Source organism: Pseudorasbora parva, chromosome 12, assembly GCF_024679245.1.
Source record: "Pseudorasbora parva isolate DD20220531a chromosome 12, ASM2467924v1, whole genome shotgun sequence".
Classification (NCBI taxonomy): domain Eukaryota; kingdom Metazoa; phylum Chordata; class Actinopteri; order Cypriniformes; family Gobionidae; genus Pseudorasbora; species Pseudorasbora parva.
This window is the reverse complement of record NC_090183.1, coordinates 42,201,282-42,222,014: the sequence shown is the minus strand read 5'-3', so window position 1 is coordinate 42,222,014 and position 20,733 is coordinate 42,201,282. Positions and strand designations below refer to the sequence as shown.

Sequence of the window (20,733 nt, the reverse complement as noted above, 5' to 3'; positions counted from 1 at the left end):
ATTGCCTATATTGGCTGTAAATGGACTTTTCCATCTATTATTTTAGTGTTTAAAATCTTGCTAAATAAAACTTAATGTCTTTAATGCCTATGTACTTTAAAGACCTTAAAGGCTTGAACCCCGCTAAATGCTGCTTGCAGCTTTAATTAGGGGCCAAGCACCGAAGGTGCGGAGGCACCTATTGAAATTGTTAGTGTTCCTATTATTATTATTCTGCTTCTTCTTCTTCTTCTTCTTTTTCTTTTTCTTCCGCCATAGGAGTCTCTGGCAGCCCATAGAACCGTATGGTAAAAAGTTGTGAAATTTGGCACACTCATAGAGGCCAGTCTGAGCTGTCACTATAGCAAATTTGGTGCCTCTAACTCAATCCCTCTAGCGCCACCACCTGTCCAAAGTTTCACTCATATTTATGCTTATAACTTTTGACCCCTAAGGGCTAGAAACAAAATTCTTTTTTCATCGGATTCCTTGGCTCAAGCCGATTCGATTTCACCCTATGATGTCATTTTCCGGTATGCAAATTTTCCCGCCATTTTGAATTTTCTGAAAAACCTACTTTTTCGAACTCCTCCTAGGCCGTTGCTCTGATTTTCACGAAAATTGAAACAGATCATCTTCAGAGCATGTTGACAAAAAGTTATGGAATTCAAGTTGATTCGTCCAATCGTTTTCAATAAACGCACAAACAAATTTTACGTGGAGGTTGCAAAAACACACTAAAGGCTATATCTCCGCAACGCTTTATCGTATTCAAACCAACCTTGGTACATGTCATCACAAGCATGACTTGAAGCAACATGCAGCGTTTCGGCGCAGCGCCACCTACCTGTCCGGAGATACGAAAAATGCCTATTTTGGCTTATAACTTCTGAACCGTTTATCCAAAAATCATAAAATTGGTCTCATTAGATTCAGGGCGTCATGCCGAGTCGACTGAAATCCAATTTTACCATGTCGGCCATTTTGGATGTCGGCCATTTTGAATTATGTGCAAAAATGCTGTATTTTATGAACGCATGAACGGATTGTTATGAAACTTGGTATGGGTCATCACCACGATGCCCTGAAGTAGCCTGAGAAGTTTCGAAACAGCGCCACCTAGTGGAGAATTTTTTTTTTCAAACGCTTATAACTTTGGGTGTGGTTGACATATTTTGATGGGAGTGTGTTTTTTGGTCTCCTGAATCCTTGCCGACTCCAACGATACCAGACTTGCCAGGTTTCGGCATATGGTTTGCGCAGAGTTGTAATTTAGTGCTTAAAAAACATTTGCTGATATCTTCGAAACCGCTAGTCCGATCGAGACGAAACCAGCCTCAGAAGTTCGGAAACATAGGTCGATAGCTATACGCTAATGCCCAAATCTCAAAATATTGATAGTAAGGGGTAGTAAAATCCAATCAAAGTCAGGTGTCAGTCATTTTTTACGTGTTTTTTCATATAAATGTCTATAACTCCAAAACAAAATGAAATATTTTCACCAAACTTGACACACATATGTATGGGCTCACTACGAGGACACATAAAAAAATTGGTGGGATTGTGCCTCTTGGTGGCGCTATAATAAAACAAAACATGAAATTCCCATTGACTTCAATGCAGTATTACGGTTTAAAATGCTAATGCTATAATTTAAGAATGCACTAGTGTATCATTACAAAACTCGGTATGTGTCTTCCGCTCTATGTCCCGAAGATATTCAAAAAGTTTCGGGGCAGCGCCACCTTGTGCTCAAAAGTTGTAATAAAATGTACAAAAATGCTAATAACTTTTGATTAAATTAGCCTATTGTAATGAGACTGGTCATAATACATTCATTGGCTCATGCCGAGAAGATAGATACCAATTTTGCCATATTTTGCAAACATATCTGTGCTCCATCTTGTTATTTGTTAAAAATCTACTTTTTCAAACTCATCCTAGACCGTTTGTCCGATTTTCACCAAAATTGATCCGTATCGTCTTCAGACCATGCTGACAAATAGTTATGGATTTCGGATTGATAGACAAAACAGTTTTCATATACCACTGCAACAGAGTTGAGCCATGATGCAAAAATGACTCTTGAGGCTGTATCTCTGCAATGCTTTGACATATTGACACCAAACTTTGCATGTGTCATTGTCATCTCAATCTGACTAAACCACATCAGTTTCGTAACAGTGACACCTATTGGTCGAAAGTGATAAACCATTAAACCATTATTATTGACTGTATTTAAAATTTGACTGCTATTTTGCCTAAAATCAACTTAATAGGTCCTTAATGGCTCATTGTTGCAGTTGGCTTGAGACTTCCAGCCATGCTGGCATGTCTTGTCTTCTTCTTTGCGCTTGGCCCCGATAATGGCTGCTTGTTATTATTCTGCTTCTTCTTCTTCCGCCATAGGAGTCTCTGGCAGCCCATAGAACCGTATGGTAAAAAGTTGTGAAATTTGGCACACTCATAGAGGCCAGTCTGAGCTGTCACTATAGCAAATTTGGTGCCTCTAACTCAATCCCTCTAGCGCCACCACCTGTCCAAAGTTTCACTCATATTTATGCTTATAACTTTTGACCCCTAAGGGCTAGAAACAAAATTCTTTTTTCATCGGATTCCTTGGCTCAAGCCGATTCGATTTCACCCTATGATGTCATTTTCCGGTATGCAAATTTTCCCGCCATTTTGAATTTTCTGAAAAACCTACTTTTTCAAACTCCTCCTAGGCCGTTGCTCCGATTTTCACGAAAATTGAAACAGATCATCTTCAGAGCATGTTGACAAAAAGTTATGGAATTCAAGTTGATTCGTCCAATCGTTTTCAATAAACGCACAAACAAATTTTACGTGGAGGTTGCAAAAACACACTAAAGGCTATATCTCCGCAACGCTTTATCGTATTCAAACCAACCTTGGTACATGTCATCACAAGCATGACTTGAAGCAACATGCAGCGTTTCGGCGCAGCGCCACCTACCTGTCCGGAGATACGAAAAATGCCTATTTTGGCTTATAACTTCTGAACCGTTTATCCAAAAATCATAAAATTGGTCTCATTAGATTCAGGGCGTCATGCCGAGTCGACTGATATCCAATTTTACCATGTCGGCCATTTTGGATGTCGGCCATTTTGAATTATGTGCAAAAATGCTGTATTTTATGAACGCATGAACAGATTGTTATGAAACTTGGTATGGGTCATCACCACGATGCCCTGAAGTAGCCTGAGAAGTTTCGAAACAGCGCCACCTAGTGGAGAATTTTTTTTTCAAACGCTTATAACTTTGGGTGTGGTTGACATATTTTGATGGGAGTGTGTTTTTTGGTCTCCTGAATCCTTGCCGACTCCAACGATACCAGACTTGCCAGGTTTCGGCATATGGTTTGCGCAGAGTTGTAATTTAGTGCTTAAAAAACATTTGCTGATATCTTCGAAACCGCTAGTCCGATCGAGACGAAACCAGCCTCAGAAGTTCGGAAACATAGGTCGATAGCTATACGCTAATGCCCAAATCTCAAAATATTGATAGTAAGGGGTAGTAAAATCCAATCAAAGTCAGGTGTCAGTCCTTTTTTACGTGTTTTTTCATATAAATGTCTATAACTCCAAAACAAAATGAAATATTTTCACCAAACTTGACACACATATGTATGGGCTCACTACGAGGACACATAAAAAAATTGGTGGGATTGTGCCTCTTGGTGGCGCTATAATAAAACAAAACATGAAATTCCCATTGACTTCAATGCAGTATTACGGTTTAAAATGCTAATGCTATAATTTAAGAATGCACTAGTGTATCATTACAAAACTCGGTATGTGTCTTCCGCTCTATGTCCCGAAGATATTCAAAACGTTTCGGGGCAGCGCCACCTTGTGGTCAAAAGTTGTAATAAAATGTACAGAAATGCTAATAACTTTTGATTAAATTAGCCTATTGTAATGAGACTGGTCATAATACATTCATTGGCTCATGCCGAGAAGATAGATACCAATTTTGCCATATTTTGCAAACATATCTGTCCTCCGTCTTGTTATTTGTTAAAAACCTACTTTTTCAAACTCATCCTAGACCGTTTGTCCGATTTTCACCAAAATTGATCCGTATCGTCTTCAGACCATGCTGACAAATAGTTATGGATTTCGGATTGATAGACAAAACAGTTTTCATATACCACTGCAACACAGTTGAGCCATGATGCAAAAATTACTCTTGAGGCTGTATCTCTGCAATGCTTTGACATATTGACACCAAACTTTGCATGTGTCATTGTCATCTCAATCTGACTAAACCACATCAGTTTCGTAACAGTAACACCTATTGGTCGAAAGTGATAAACCATTAAACCATTATTATTGACTGTATTTAAAATTTGACTGCTATTTTGCCTAAAATCAACTTAATAGGTCCTTAATGGCTCATTGTTGCAGTTGGCTTGAGACTTCCAGCCATGCTGGCATGTCTTGTCTTCTTCTTTGCGCTTGGCCCCGATAATGGCTGCTTGCAGCTATATTTATTATTCTGCTTCTTCTTCTTCTTCTTCTTCTTCCGCCATAGGAGTCTCTGGCAGCCCATAGAACCGTATGGTAAAAAGTTGTGAAATTTGGCACACTCATAGAGGCCAGTCTGAGCTGTCACTATAGCAAATTTGGTGCCTCTAACTCAATCCCTCTAGCGCCACCACCTGTCCAAAGTTTCACTCATATTTATGCTTATAACTTTTGACCCCTAAGGGCTAGAAACAAAATTCTTTTTTCATCGGATTCCTTGGCTCAAGCCGATTCGATTTCACCCTATGATGTCATTTTCCGGTATGCAAATTTTCCCGCCATTTTGAATTTTCTGAAAAACCTACTTTTTCGAACTCCTCCTAGGCCGTTGCTCCGATTTTCACGAAAATTGAAACAGATCATCTTCAGAGCATGTTGACAAAAAGTTATGGAATTCAAGTTGATTCGTCCAATCGTTTTCAATAAACGCACAAACAAATTTTACGTGGAGGTTGCAAAAACACACTAAAGGCTATATCTCCGCAACGCTTTATCGTATTCAAACCAACCTTGGTACATGTCATCACAAGCATGACTTGAAGCAACATGCAGCGTTTCGGCGCAGCGCCACCTACCTGTCCGGAGATACGAAAAATGCCTATTTTGGCTTATAACTTCTGAACCGTTTATCCAAAAATCATAAAATTGGTCTCATTAGATTCAGGGCGTCATGCCGAGTCGACTGATATCCAATTTTACCATGTCGGCCATTTTGGATGTCGGCCATTTTGAATTATGTGCAAAAATGCTGTATTTTATGAACGCATGAACAGATTGTTATGAAACTTGGTATGGGTCATCACCACGATGCCCTGAAGTAGCCTGAGAAGTTTCGAAACAGCGCCACCTAGTGGAGAATTTTTTTTTTCAAACGCTTATAACTTTGGGTGTGGTTGACATATTTTGATGGGAGTGTGTTTTTTGGTCTCCTGAATCCTTGCCGACTCCAACGATACCAGACTTGCCAGGTTTCGGCATATGGTTTGCGCAGAGTTGTAATTTAGTGCTTAAAAAACATTTGCTGATATCTTCGAAACCGCTAGTCCGATCGAGACGAAACCAGCCTCAGAAGTTCGGAAACATAGGTCGATAGCTATACGCTAATGCCCAAATCTCAAAATATTGATAGTAAGGGGTAGTAAAATCCAATCAAAGTCAGGTGTCAGTCCTTTTTTACGTGTTTTTTCATATAAATGTCTATAACTCCAAAACAAAATGAGATATTTTCACCAAACTTGACACACATATGTATGGGCTCACTATGAGGACACATAAAAAAATTGGTGGGATTGTGCCTCTTGGTGGCGCTATAATAAAACAAAACATGAAATTCCCATTGACTTCAATGCAGTATTATGGTTTAAAATGCTAATGCTATAATTTACGAATGCATTAGCGTATCGTTACAAAACTCGGTATGTGTCTTCCGCTCCATGTCCTGAAGATACTCAAAAAGTTTCGGGGTAGCGCCACCTTGTGGTCAAAAGTTGTAATAAAATGTACAAAAATGCTAATAACTTTTGATTAAATTAGCCTATTGTAATGAGACTGGTCATAATACATTCATTGGCTCATGCCGAGAAGATAGATACCAATTTTGCCATATTTTGCAAACATATCTGTGCTCCATCTTGTTATTTGTTAAAAATCTACTTTTTCAAACTCATCCTAGACCGTTTGTCCGATTTTCACCAAAATTGATCCGTATCGTCTTCAGACCATGCTGACAAATAGTTATGGATTTCGGATTGATAGACAAAACAGTTTTCATATACCACTGCAACAGAGTTGAGCCATGATGCAAAAATTACTCTTGAGGCTGTATCTCTGCAATGCTTTGACATATTGACACCAAACTTTGCATGTGTCATTGTCATCTCAATCTGACTAAACCACATCAGTTTCGTAACAGTGACACCTATTGGTCGAAAGTGATAAACCATTAAACCATTATTATTGACTGTATTTAAAATTTGACTGCTATTTTGCCTAAAATCAACTTAATAGGTCCTTAATGGCTCATTGTTGCAGTTGGCTTGAGACTTCCAGCCATGCTGGCATGTCTTGTCTTCTTCTTTGCGCTTGGCCCCGATAATGGCTGCTTGCAGCTATATTTTCAAATAGTTTTATTATTTTGCTTTTTTGCAATAAATTGCTAGTTATATATATATATATATATATATATATATATATATATATATATATATATATATATATATTTATATATATTTATATATATTGACAATTTGAGCAATCTTTGCAGAAATCACCCTCTGGTCTGTTACTGGTCTTAGTCAAGTCTTTGACACATTCTTTTCTCTAGATATGTGTCTGGTATCATTCAGTGTAAATCTGTGCACATTGTTGGCTGGATTTATAGTGAATCTTTCCTTCACTGCTGTTGTTTGTGGGCTTGGAGACGACATACACATACATTTTGTATTTATCCAAAATCTTGAAATGTGTGGTGTGTTTGTTTGGAAGCAGGGTTTGCCTGGATTTATCCATGACATTGCATTTGACGCTTTCATTTCAGAGATTCAGTTGTGATTTTCTATCACATTTTGATGTTTGTTGTACTGGCGCAGATTAAATGTAAACAAAAGCCGGTATATGCTCATTCCAATCAGATCATATTCTCAGTGATATTTGAATGAACCTATCATACTGTTCGTTATCTACAGCAAACCATATTGGAGGAATTAAGCTAAACCTCAAAGGCCTTTGATGTGTGAATCCCCCCCAAAAAAGGTCAGACTTATATTTTATCCTAAAGAAAAAAATTAACAAATTTTTTATACAAAAAAAAAATATATATATATTAAATAAATATATATATATTGATGAAGATGAGTATTTGAACACACTGCTATTTTACAAGTTCTCCCACTTAGAAATCATGAAGGGTCTGAAATTATCATCAAAGGTGCATGTCCACTGTGACAGACATAATCTAAAAAAAAATCCAGAAATCACAATGTACGATTTTTTTACTATTTATTTGTACGATACAGCTGCAAATAATTATTTAAACACCTGAGAAAATCAATGTTAATATTTAGTACAGTAGCCTTTGTTTGCAATTACAGAGGTCAAACGTTTCCTGTAGTTTTTCACCAGGTTTGCACACACTGCAGGAGGGATTTTGGCCCACTCCTCCACACAGATCTTCTCTAGATCAGTCAGGTTTCTGGCCTGTCGCTGAGAAACACAGAGTTTGAGCTCCCTCCAAAGATTCTCTATTGGGTTTAGGTCTGGAGACTGGCTAGGCCACGTCAGAACCTTGAAAAGCTTCTTACAGAGACACTCCTTGGTTATCCTGGCTGTGTGCTTTGGGTCATTGTCATGTTGGAAGACCCAGCCTCGACCCATCTTCAGTGCTCTAACTGAGGGAAGGAGGTTGTTCCCCAAAATCTCACAATACATGGCCCTGGTCATCCTCTCTTTAATACAGTGCAGTCACCCTGTCCCATGTGCAGATAAACACGCCCAAAGCATGATGCTGCCACCCCATGCTTCACAGTATGGATGGTGATCTTGGGATGGTACTCATCATTCTTCTTCCTCCAAACACGTTTAGTGGATAACTACATGTTAGTAGTTGGATTTTTACTGATTGTATGGGGTGGACAGGTGTCTTTATGCAGCTAACGACCTCAAACAGGTGCATCGAATTTAGAATAATAAATGGAGTGGAGGTGGACATTTTAAAGGCAGACTAACAGGGCTTTAAGAGTCAGAATTCTAGCTGATAGACAGGTGTTCAAATACTTATTTGCAGCTGTATCATACAAATAAATAGGTAAAAAAGCATATATAGTGATTACTGGATTTTTTTTAATTTTTTGATTATGTCTCTCACAGTGGACATGCACCTATGATGAAAATTTCAGACCCTCCATGATTTCCAAGTGGGAGAACTTGCAAAATACAAAATAGCAGGGTGTTCAAATACTTATTTTCCTCACTGTGTATGCATGTGTGTATATATATATATATATATATATATATATATATATATATATATATATATATATATATATATATATATATATATATATATAATATATATTATATAGGGCCCTATTTTAACGATCTGAACCGCAAGTGTCAAAGCGCTAAGCGCAAGTATCTTTGTGGGCGGGTCTCGGCGCTGTTGCTATTTTCCTGGCGGGATAAATGGCTCTTGTGCCCGGCGCAAATCTAAAATGGGTTGGTCTGAATTATTAATTATTAATAGCTTCATTATTCATAGGTGTGGTTTGGGCGTAACGTGAATAAACCAATCAGAGCGTCATCCAACATTCCCTATAAAAGCAGGTGCGCAAGTTCCATTATGGATTCTATTACCATAGTAATAGAAATAGAAATAAATAAATAAATAAATAAATAAATAAATAGCTGCAGTACATTTGAATAGAAAACTCTACATTCTCATGAAAATAATGTCACAATGCACAAAACCTTAATGTTACTAAAAGTTATTCATTCATATGAGCAGTTCCATGCAAATGTCAGCTATACTGTGAATTTTTTTACAAAAAGAACAAACCCTATTTAAGCTGTGCATGTAGGTCTGTATGTTACTGAATTAACACAATTTAATATACATTTGAAGGAAATCGCCATGTTTATCTGTTTATCGTAAAATTACATTTTCATCAAAAAATAAATTAGTCATGTTTTCAAAAGAGATCAAAATCTGACCATTTTTGGAGCTGAGCATAAAGATGGAGAGTCTGAAAAGTAAATACTCACTAATACTCACTAGATTTATGAAGTCACAACTCTTCAGTGCCATCACATCCGTAACGTTTTAAAGATTGTCATTGTATCACAATAATTATAAATCCAATTAACTATAGGAACATATATAGGACAGCCACCCGTTTAAATGATCTTAATGAAGAACTAATTGGAGCAGCAGTTACAGCAATTACAACTGCATCTGTCTCTGATGTAGACTGCTGTCTATAATGCTATAAATAATTCATTACCATTTGCAGTACAATTTCAGCTTGATGTCAATTAAGTGAGAGTTCAAATTTTCTGTTAATGTCGGCATGAAACTGAAGTTGAGATCGTCTTTTTCTCCTTATTTTGATGTATATCAGAGTAAAACGGCCTCTGAAATTAGAAAAAAAATAGGGTGGGGCTTGATTTCGTCCTTCGGGAATTGATTGGATCGTTGGGAGTTGGGCGTTGCTAAAAAAAATGGAGGCAGATTTGAATGCCCTCAGCGACAGGCGTCTGAAAGGCACAGAAACGAGACAGAGCGCGATAGCCCCGGGAGAGAAGAGAAGCCGTGTCGAGGGGGGATGGGAGGTTAATGTATTTGATTAAAGATTATAAGGGTAAATACTTTTTTTTATTTTTTTTTATTAATGAAGTGCACAGATAAATATATTATAGTAAACACTACAATATTACATATACAAATACAAATTGTAAAATTTGATTTCATGCCGTCTTTAAAGTTTTTAAAGCATTTATATGCATTTCCATTGTGGAATAGATTCTGTTTGAACTGTCGCAGCCGTAACTTTTTTTCTCTCCGAAATGTGAAAATGGAAATATTTTATGATCTGTGGAGGCCCAAAACTTCTGCATTCAGTGGGTATTGTTGTTTCTGCTTTGTGCATTGTATTCACAAAAAAGCCTAGTCTCATTGTTAATACGCAAGGTTATTATAGTTTTGCTTTTTTGAATTAGTTTTTATTTTATTATCGTTTTCAATTTTGCTACAAATTTCAGTTTAGTTTTAGTTAGTTTTACAAATGGTTTTGCTAGTTTTAGTTTAGTTTTTATTTTGCAAATACAATACATTTATTTATTTAGTTTCAGTTTTAGTTTTAGTAATTATAGTTTAGCAGAGTTACCATAATGAAGTGTAGAGTTTAATCTTGCTAAACATCCTTAAGTGAAATAACTTGATAAACAAGCATTTTTCTTTATACGGTCTTACAAAACATGCATAAAGTTGGGTCTTCACCTTTGAGCAAAAAAGCTTGAGTCAAACTATGACCTATACAAACAACGATCTGGAGATAAAAAATGAAATAAATTATATTTTGATATTAAAAAATTATATTTTATATTTTTGACATAGGCTAATACTCAGAGGATCTATCTTAAAGAACAAAATAAATGCAACGTAAAACGTGTGTGTGTGTGTGTGTGTGTGTGTGTGTGTGTGTGTGTGTGTGTGTGTGTGTGTGTGTGTGTGTGTGTGTGTGTGTGTGTGTGTGTGTGTGTGGATAATATAATATTACAGATAATAATATTATTAGTAGTAAATGATTATGATAACACCTTTGAGCCTGTCAATATTATGCAAACATGAAATCTCAAACGGACAGTAGGCTAGTACTTGCTACTACTATAGTTGCTGACTTTTGCGCCTGCGTCTTTCGTCGCGTAAGAAACGGCGTTCTAAAACAGTGAGCTTAAGTTAAAAGAAGTTCAACGTGCATCTCATTACCTTGTGTTATTTCCCATTTCACTGCCACGGACGCATTGATTCTTTGTGAACTGCCGTTTAGGACTGGCGATGTGTTGCCTGTCTGCACGCGTCCGTCAGGGCAGCGGTTATCTCCTCCTCAGATCACTTCACGCGCAGTAGCGCAATATACAGACACTCGCTCAACCGCCACAGTCAGATTTTACACCACATTAAAGAGAGCTTTATAAATAACGAAAACGAATATTTATTTTTGCTAATTATTATTTTATTTCAGTTAGTTTTTTAGTAAGAGTAGTTAGTTTCGTTTAGTTTTAGTTTTTTATTTATTCAGATTTTTTAATTTTATTTCAGTTTACGAAAATGTTTTTTGACCAATAGTTTTAGTCTTAGTTTCAGTTTTCGTTTACGAAAATAACCTTGTTAATACGCAGGTATTAATACATAACTTTCAAAGACACAAAACATACTTATTGTGTGTTTGGATAGATGCTAAAACGTACTATATGAAAGTATCGGCAACATTTAAGCGATATATATATATATATATATATATATATATATATATATATATATATATATATATATATATATATATATATATACCAGCATGATCATAGATATATTTACATAGATCCTCATTCGACTTATCTGTTTATCTGACTGTTTATCTGACTTATCCTGCGCAGATCGGTTGAATAAGGATTCTATGTAAATATATCTATGATCACGCAAATCTTTTAACGGAATGAATGGCACTGGGGAATACTAGATAAGATTCGTTTGGTATGAGGTAAAAAAATAACACAAATACTGTTCAGTTTCTCGCAGAAACCAATCATTTTGTGTCTTAAGACATCAATATGTCGCCATGAGCCATAGGGTTTAATATGGATTCGTATGTCTGTTTGTTTTTACTCTCATAGTGGCTCTCATAGAAAAACACCCCTTTGACATGCATTATACGGCAACGGTTGGAGTTAAAAATCTTCAACTGAAAGTGTTCAACTGAAGAAACAAACACCTACACCTTGGATGCCCTGGGGGTAAGCAGGTAAACATCAAATTTTCATTTTTGGGTGAACTTTCCCTTCAAGTAGAGGAGTAAACTGTTTAATAAATGCGACTGAAAACTTGTCATTGATATGACACTTTAATACAGTAGAGTCAAACATTAGTGCCACAATTTTAAGATTCATAAATAGGAATACCTACAAATGTGTAAGTCAGTGAAGTTGTTTAGATGTAAATAATAGTGCTGTCAATATGTCACTATTATATGTTTCAGTGTGTGTGAAAATGTAAATAAATGGGGTAACTACACTTTAAGTAAAAACACACACATTCTCATGAGATCAAGTTTTTTTTCTCTGAAATGTGAAAATAAAATAGATTTTTTTTAAATGTTCTGTAGAGAGCCAAACCTCCTGCATTCAGTGGATAATGTTGCCTCTGGTTTGTGCATTACGATTCACAGAAAGTCTACAAAATATGTTGTCTCCCATAAACTCTCTTTTTTTGTGTGTGTTTCCCTCATCTAAAATATAAAACACGTTTATAGACTGGTATTTTTCTGGTGTCTGGATGAAAAAAATAAAGAGATGGTTCAATGTATTGGTAATAAATACATTATATGAGAATGTTTTGACGGCAAATATCAAGCCCATAACACTGAAACTGCCCATATGTTGATATGTGCGTGAGCAGTAGATCAAGCGGGAGAGAGAGACTTATTGTGTATGTGAGTGAAGAGCGTGATTGTGTCTGAGGAACTGGTCCAAGTCATGTAATCTTGCCCTGTGTGTTTGTGAGTCTTTGTGAGTGTGTGTGTGCAGTACACAGTTGAAGAGGGCTTAACAGATTGCTTGCCCATTGAGGTCTGACCTTTACTGTCAGTAGAACACTATAAACCCCAGTCCTGTACCCTACAGTCAAGCGGAATACTAACTAGGCCAAGTCCAGCTGTGCTCGCTGTATCTCTTTGCCCAAGGTAGGGATGTGAAACTGAAGATTTCACAGCCATGTCAATGTAATGTGGAGATTTTAAGGGCCCTTTGAACTGCCCTGAAGGATAACCTTCTGGCAAAGTAAGATCTAGTTTTCATCACTCAGCTGTGGAGGAGGATCAGTGTACTGAGACATGAAGTTTGGCCTGGAACTGATCACTAGGAAGTCAAAAACAATGGAAAATAATGGACTGGCTTAGGAAAACAAGTCAAGTCACCTTCACTATATTCATTTATATTTTTTATATAAATTATGTTATAAATTAATGCACTCGCCTTTTACTATACAGATTGTTTCAGAACAGCTTACTACTAGTAGTAAGCTTCTTTACTCGCACCCGAGTCACATAGGTCAGGACTCGACCTAAAATGACTTCAGACTTGACTCAACTCGACAAAATTACTTAATTCTTAATTCCTTAACCACTGATATCGTAAATAAAGAATTTCTGCTTTATTTGAATTTTATAATATCTGCTACACATATATGTGATGTGGTTGTTTGGACCCTTGTCATAGACTTTGATTACATCTGAGCATTAACTCCTTAATGTCATAAGAGTCCAATCAAGCATCCATGATCCATCGTGCCAGATGTTCTTACATTTGGATTCATTACCATGTCAGATCGGCAAGATACAAATAATGTGTGGAAAACAATTAAAGACAATGGAACAACATCATCAAATTGTATTAGAGAGTGCATCCACAAAGGTTAGTGACATAAAACAGCTAGCTGCTACTGTGGTGTAGCTGCATGGCTTATATGGGTTGCCAGCGTGTTAAAACATGAATAAAATCGAACCTTTAAACCTAGCACTACATTTACATTTAATCAATCTTTTCCTAGTATATACAGCTTTTCGCTCTCTTAATGTGTCAACGAGAGATAGAGATAGATTTTAATTCATTTATTACTTAAAGCACATATTGCAATCAGCATGCATATTGTTTTCTATTGACTTAAAACAACTAGAAACTTCTGAGGTTTGATATAATAACAGCAATAACAATACTGTATAACAAACGTGACTGGCACTATCTCGTGTCCGCTCAGCAACTATATCGTAAATGACTACTCGTCTTTTTTCAGGACAATACTGTTTTGTACATTATAATGGATTATAACGTAACAGGCTGAATGTATCCTTTACATCTTAGGACCTTTATTACAAACAAAACAGATGATAGAAATGCCAAATGTTTTGTCTAAATTAAAAAATAAATAGGATTCTTAAGTATGACTTTTTTTTTAGTAAGACATGAAATGACTTGAAACATGAATAAAATCGAACCTTTAAACCTATAGCACTCTATTTTACATTTAATCAAGCTTTGCCTGGTATATGCAGCTTTTCACTCTCTTAATGTGTGAGAGAGAAAGATTTTAATTCATTTATTACTTAAAGCACATATTTTAAAGTATTGCAATCAGCATGCATTGTTTTCTATTGACTTAAAACAACTAGAAACTTCTGAGGTTTCTGATATTTTCAGACTCCAGTGATAAAGACTTGACTCAGACTCCAATAATAAAGACTCCAGGCTTGACTCAGACTCCAGTGATAAAGACTCCAGACTTGACTCAGACTCCAGTGATAAAGACTGCAGACTTGACTCAGACTCCAGTGATAAAGACTCCAGGCTTGACTCAGACTCCAGTGATAAAGATTCCAGACTTGACTCAGACTCCAGTGATAAAGACTCCAGACTTGACTCAGATTACAGTGATAAAGACTCCAGACTTGACTATGACTCCAGTGATAAAGACTGCAGACTTGACTCAGACTCCAGTGATAAAGACTCCAGACTTGACTCAGACTCCAGTGATAAAGGCTCCAGACTTGACTCAGACTCTAGTGATAAAGACTCCAGACTTGACTCAGACTCCAGTGATAAAGGCTCCAGACTTGACTCAGACTCCAGTGATAAAGACTCCAGACTTGACTCAGACTCCAGTGATAAAGACTCCAGACTTGACTCAGACTCCAGTGATAAAGACTCCAGACTTGACTCAGACTCCAGTGATAAAGACTTGACTCAGACTCCAGTGATAAAGACTCCAGACTTGACTCAGACTCCAGTGATAAAGACTCCAGACTTGACTCAGACTCCAGTGATAAAGGCTCCAGACTTGACTCAGACTCCAGTGATAAAGACTCCAGACTTGACTCAGACTCTAGTGATAAAGACTCCAGACTTGACTCAGACTCCAGTGATAAAGACTCCAGACTTGACTCAGATTATAGTGATAAAGACTGCAGACTTGACTCAGACTCCAGTGATAAAGACTCCAGACTTGACTCAGACTCCAGTGATAAAGGCTCCAGACTTGACTCAGACTCTAGTGATAAAGACTCCAGACTTGACTCAGACTCCAGTGATAAAGGCTCCAGACTTGACTCAGACTCCAGTGATAAAGACTCCAGACTTGACTCAGACTCCAGTGATAAAGACTCCAGTGATAAAGACTCCAGACTTGACTCAGACTCCAGTGATAAAGGCTCCAGACTTGACTCAGACTCCAGTGATAAAGACTCCAGACTTGACTCAGACTCCAGTGATAAAGACTCCAGACTTGACTCAGACTCCAGTGATAAAGACTCCAGACTTGACTCAGACTCCAGTGATAAAGACTCCAGACTTGACTCAGATTACAGTGATAAAGACTCCAGACTTGACTCAGACTCCAGTGATAAAGACTCCAGACTTGACTCAGATTACAGTGATAAAGACTCCAGACTTGACTCAGACTCCAGTGATAAAGACTCCAGACTTGACTCAGACTCCAGTGATAAAGGCTCCAGACTTGACTCAGACTCCAGTGATAAAGACTCCAGACTTGACTCAGACTCCAGTGATAAAGATTCCAGACTTGACTCAGACTCCAGTGATAAAGACTCCAGACTTGACTCAGACTCTAGTGATAAAGACTCCAGACTTGACTCAGACTCCAGTGATAAAGGCTCCAGACTTGACTCAGACTCCAGTGATAGAGACTCCAGACTTGACTCAGACTCCAGTGATAAAGACTCCAGACTTGACTCAGACTCCAGTGATAGAGACTCCAGACTTGACTCAGACTCCAGTGATAGAGACTCCAGACTTGACTCAGACTCCAGTGATAAAGACTCCAGACTTGACTCAGACTCCAGTGATAAAGGCTCCAGACTTGACTCAGACTCTAGTGATAAAGACTCCAGACTTGACTCAGACTCTAGTGATAAAGACTCCAGACTTGACTCAGACTCCAGTGATAAAGACTCCAGACTTGACTCAGACTCCAGTGATAAAGGCTCCAGACTTGCCTCGGAAATAGGTGCAATGGGAGAAGAAAATGACAGCTTGCCAGCATCTTAACCATCTTGTGTTGCAAATAACAAGACATATTGTGTCATACATGAAGATGTTGAAACATACAGTTGTATGAATGTTATTTTCATGTCACTGACAAGAGATAGCTGGGACCATTTATAATACAGTGTTGACAAGTTCAGAATGCGTCTGTCACAATCTAGGCTGTTTGAGGACCAAATACTTCCCCTATCTTGGAGTGGTACGATGTTAAAGTGGCGTTTTGAGTTCTGCCTGTCCTTAATTTGCCCCCTAAACAGCAGCAGTGCCCAGTTTAGTTTAAGTCACAGCCTTTTAAAATTCGCATTAAAGTGTCTCACTGCTTGGACTACCAAGAGAGTGTGTCTGTGTGTGTGTGTGTGTGTGTGTGTGTGTGTGTGTGTGTGTGTGTGTCTGTTTATGTACTAAGACAGGTCTCATAACAATCCCTTAAATTAATTTGCTCAGCCAGTGGTCAGTGCCAGGTTTTATTCCACTTTTTTATTTAAAGCTCAATTCTCTATTAAGATGCATTAAAACCTGGTTTTGCTTCAGGATTTTATATTGGACATCATACAAAAGCAAACAGGAAAACCCTCGAAATGAAAGCCACACATTTCCACTGGGTTTCATCATTGATTCCTCTATACCACTTGCTATCTCAGCAAATTCTCATTGGTTTGCATTGCAAATGTACTGTGTGTACATGATCGAAACCCCACCAAAGCAAGGCAAATATGTGTTCGTAATGTGTACTCGCCGGTATTACAAAGTCTGTTTGTATTGCGCTGGGTATCAGTACTCCACTGGAGTTGCTTTCATGCAAAGCCTTTAGTTCGTCTTTGCGAGGTTCAAAGACTTCCCGAATTATGGATGTAAATGGAACAACACAGATGTGACATGAAGACCCCCCCCCCCCCCAAAAAAAAATGCAAGAATCACAGTTCAGTGTGACTTTCTTTTATGTTGAATTGTAAATAAATCAGTCAGACTTGCTTTGAAAAGTTACTGTTTAATAAATACAGATCAGGTGTGGTGGGACTTTTAGATAACCGTTATTAAATATTTAGCTTTACGGTAACAGCAGTTTTTCATTTAATTTAGTTTTTGTTTAACTTTTGATTAAGTTTTCATAATGTACAGACAGTGTTGGACTTGTTACTCAAAAAATGTAATGTATTACTCATTACTCCTTTCAAAAAGTAATAGTATTACTTTACAGCCTGGCAACAGTAATTCATTAAACTACTAGTTATATTACTTTTCCATTACAGCCCACAAAATTGGTAATTGCATTTTTTGAAAAACATGACATGAAAACATGAAGCTAATAACCATGATTTTTCAAATGTGATCTGGGCTATAAAAAAAATAAATAAAAAAAAGGATGTTCATCAAAAGGATGAAAAAAGCTAAACTGGTGTAACAATTAGCTTTTTCTGAAATAACATTTCTGCCTTATCATTTGACCAAAATCCAATTGCAATCTTGCGTTATTACGAACACTTGCTGGTGGTTTACTTTGAGTTTTGAGTAAAAGTTTAGTAGTCATCTCATAAATTGTTGTGTGTTAATTATAGCTATAACTCACCTGTTACCCAGGAACGATTATATTTCACGTATGTAGTCAAAATAAAGGTTGTAAGAAAATGTTTTGTTTTCTAGAAAGAGTTTTGATAATAGGTAGATATAATGTATATCAGGATCAAAAAGACGTGGATGGACAAGCCATGCAATGCCTGATTAAAGTAATGCCACATGCGGCTTATATGTGACAATGATGTTCTTGACATCTTTTCTCCCAACAAAATCAAAGTAAAGGCAATATTTCCAGCCCTGTGGGTCGTGAAGAATACACAAATTAATCTAGGTATAATTGGATTGTTGGATTTCAAATCAGTATGGGGTTGATCTAACAATTGTAACAAGCTATTTTATGGATGCTAACAGTAATACTACTAGTAACACTACTAGTTACTAGGGATGCACCAAATATTTTCGGCCGAAAAACGCTCATCACCAAAACAATACGGCGGAAATGTTGTGATGACGCAAACAGTAACCGCGACCTGCGGTGGACGTATGTGGATCATCTCGCATCTGATGAGGCATCTTTAATATGGGTTGTAACTTGAAAATAATGTTTTGTTTCTGTTTCTGTCAATGGATACACGTACTGGCTCATCAGTGATACACTACAACAACAGCGATAATAAAAGATAAACGTGAGCAAAACATTCTCTCTTTGTAAACTTTGTTCATCCCATGCGAATGCTGCCGAATGTTCGAATATGACCACTCATTTTGGCCGTCATTACCCGCTTGTAGTGCTAGAAGACACAAATGAAAACTTGCACGCGCTTTGAGAAGATCTGCCCCCCCCCCCCCCCCAATAACACTCATGTATATTGGCACTCTTTTATTATTTTTTTTTATTTTTTTTAAATCCTCCTTTTGCCAAGATTATAGCTCTGAGTCTTCTCCTGTAATGCCTGGTGAATTTGGAGAACACCTGACAAGAGATCAGAGGCCATTTCCCATTCAGAATCTCTCCAGATCCTTCAGATTCACAGCTCTTCTCTTCAATTCATCCCACTCATTTTCTTTAGGGTTCAGGTCAGGAAACTGGGACAGTCATGGCTGAAGCTTCATTTTGTGCTCAGTGACACATTTGTGTGTTGATTTAATGTTTTGCTTTGGATCGTTGTCCTGATGGTAGATCCAACCACGGCCCATTATAAGATTTCTAGCAGAGGCTGTCAAGTTGAGATTTTTTTATCTGTTGGTATTTGCTAGAATCCATGATGCCATCTGAACAAGATGTCCCTCCAGCAAAAAAACAGGCCCACAACATTAAAGATCCAGCTGTATATTTAACCATGGGCATGGGGTACTTGTTTTCCCTGTTTGCACCAAACCCATCTTGTAGCTTTGCTTCAAAAAATATATATTTTTTTAGATTCATCTGACCATAGAATCCAATCTTGTCACCCAGGGCTTGACATTAACATCTGCTAACCCGCCATTTAGGGGTGGAGTGCAACACAGTCACTCCCACCAGCCATTTTGGCGGGTTGATTTTTTTACTGTAGTTTTCTCAAAAAAAGCTCCTTTTATAATCCTGTTGCGCATTATAACCAATCATTTGCGATTCTGAGTTTATGAATGCAATGTCTAATAATCAGAGGCTCAGATTAGTCATCGCTGAAATGGCAGAGTTTTCGTCTCTCTCATCATTAACAAAGCAGAGCTGTTTGTGCGATATACATCATACAGTGATTGACTGTTTTAGTTATATTTTAGCAGCGAAAATAGTGTAAAACAAAGATCACAACAAACCATAGTGCAACTAATGTGACTAGCATAAAGTTAGGGGCCATCTGTAAAGTTACATATTGCATTGGTATTAACGTTTCTAACTTCAATAGCATTTGAAGAGAATGACTTTAGTCATACCTGGGTGTCAGGGTACACCTTTTAGATTTTTGATATCTAATAAAATAAAATATCAAATCATATGAAAATATGGATATGTATTTCACTAGGCTACTGCTAGGCTATGCTAGATTTAAATATGTCATAGCTGATAGAACACTAATGAGAATGTTGCTTAAGAATAAACACACAAAAACACAAATTTGCACACAAAAAACAGTCATGTTTCTCATACACTCAACATTATCAGAGTTAAACAGGCATATTTGATGACCTATCATGTTAGACTTGTAGACTTGATGGGTTTGTACAGTTGTCATTTACATATAGCCAACAACAACTTTTCTAAAAACAAAATTTTGGCCAGTGAAAACACGTGGGACTTTGGAAAACCACTAGCCACATTGGCTGATGACCAAACAAAATAATGCCAAGCCCTGCTGACATCTGAATATGCTGGAGTTTGTTTTTGGATGAGCAAGAAGAATTTTTTACCTGAAACCCTCTCAAACAACATGTGGTGATGTAGGGTTTTTTGACCCCAAGACTCAACTAATCTCTGCTATTCTCCATCTGTGATCCTTGGGAATCTTTGTCCACTCAAACTCTCCTCTTCTCATGCATTTGGATGATACACACACACACACGTCCTCTTCTAGGCAGATTCGTCACATCTTTAGTTGATTAGAAGCTTGTATTTATTGCCCTGATGGGGGAAATGGGGATTTTCAATGCTTTAGTTATTTTTTTAGCTATTTTTATTTTATTATTTAAGTATGATTGTAGATTAGTAAACATTGTGGATTCATTTTTTACAGGCTTCTTTATAATATTATCATATTGATCCTATGGTCATGTGTTTTTTTGTTATTGTTGTTGTATTTTTGTATCTGTCAAGCCTTAAACTCTCCACCACACTGTTTAGTCTTGGGTCAGGGTGAAAATGGGTTGAGGATCTTTTAGTTGCA

At 37.2% G+C, this 20,733-nt stretch overlaps 1 protein-coding gene across 3 annotated transcripts in view; it reads left to right on the top strand.

The window, feature by feature from the left end:
• Positions 1-20,733, top strand: part of raly (RALY heterogeneous nuclear ribonucleoprotein) — a 124,101-nt gene that overhangs the window by 35,576 nt on the left and 67,792 nt on the right. Inside the window, exon 3 of one of the 3 annotated variants that reach the window (XM_067460377.1) lies at positions 11,918-12,045. The exons of the other annotated variants lie outside the window; for them this stretch is intronic. The gene's annotated coding sequence lies outside the window, so the exon portion shown is untranslated. The remainder of the gene's footprint in view (positions 1-11,917; positions 12,046-20,733) is intronic. 3 annotated transcript variants of the gene reach the window in all.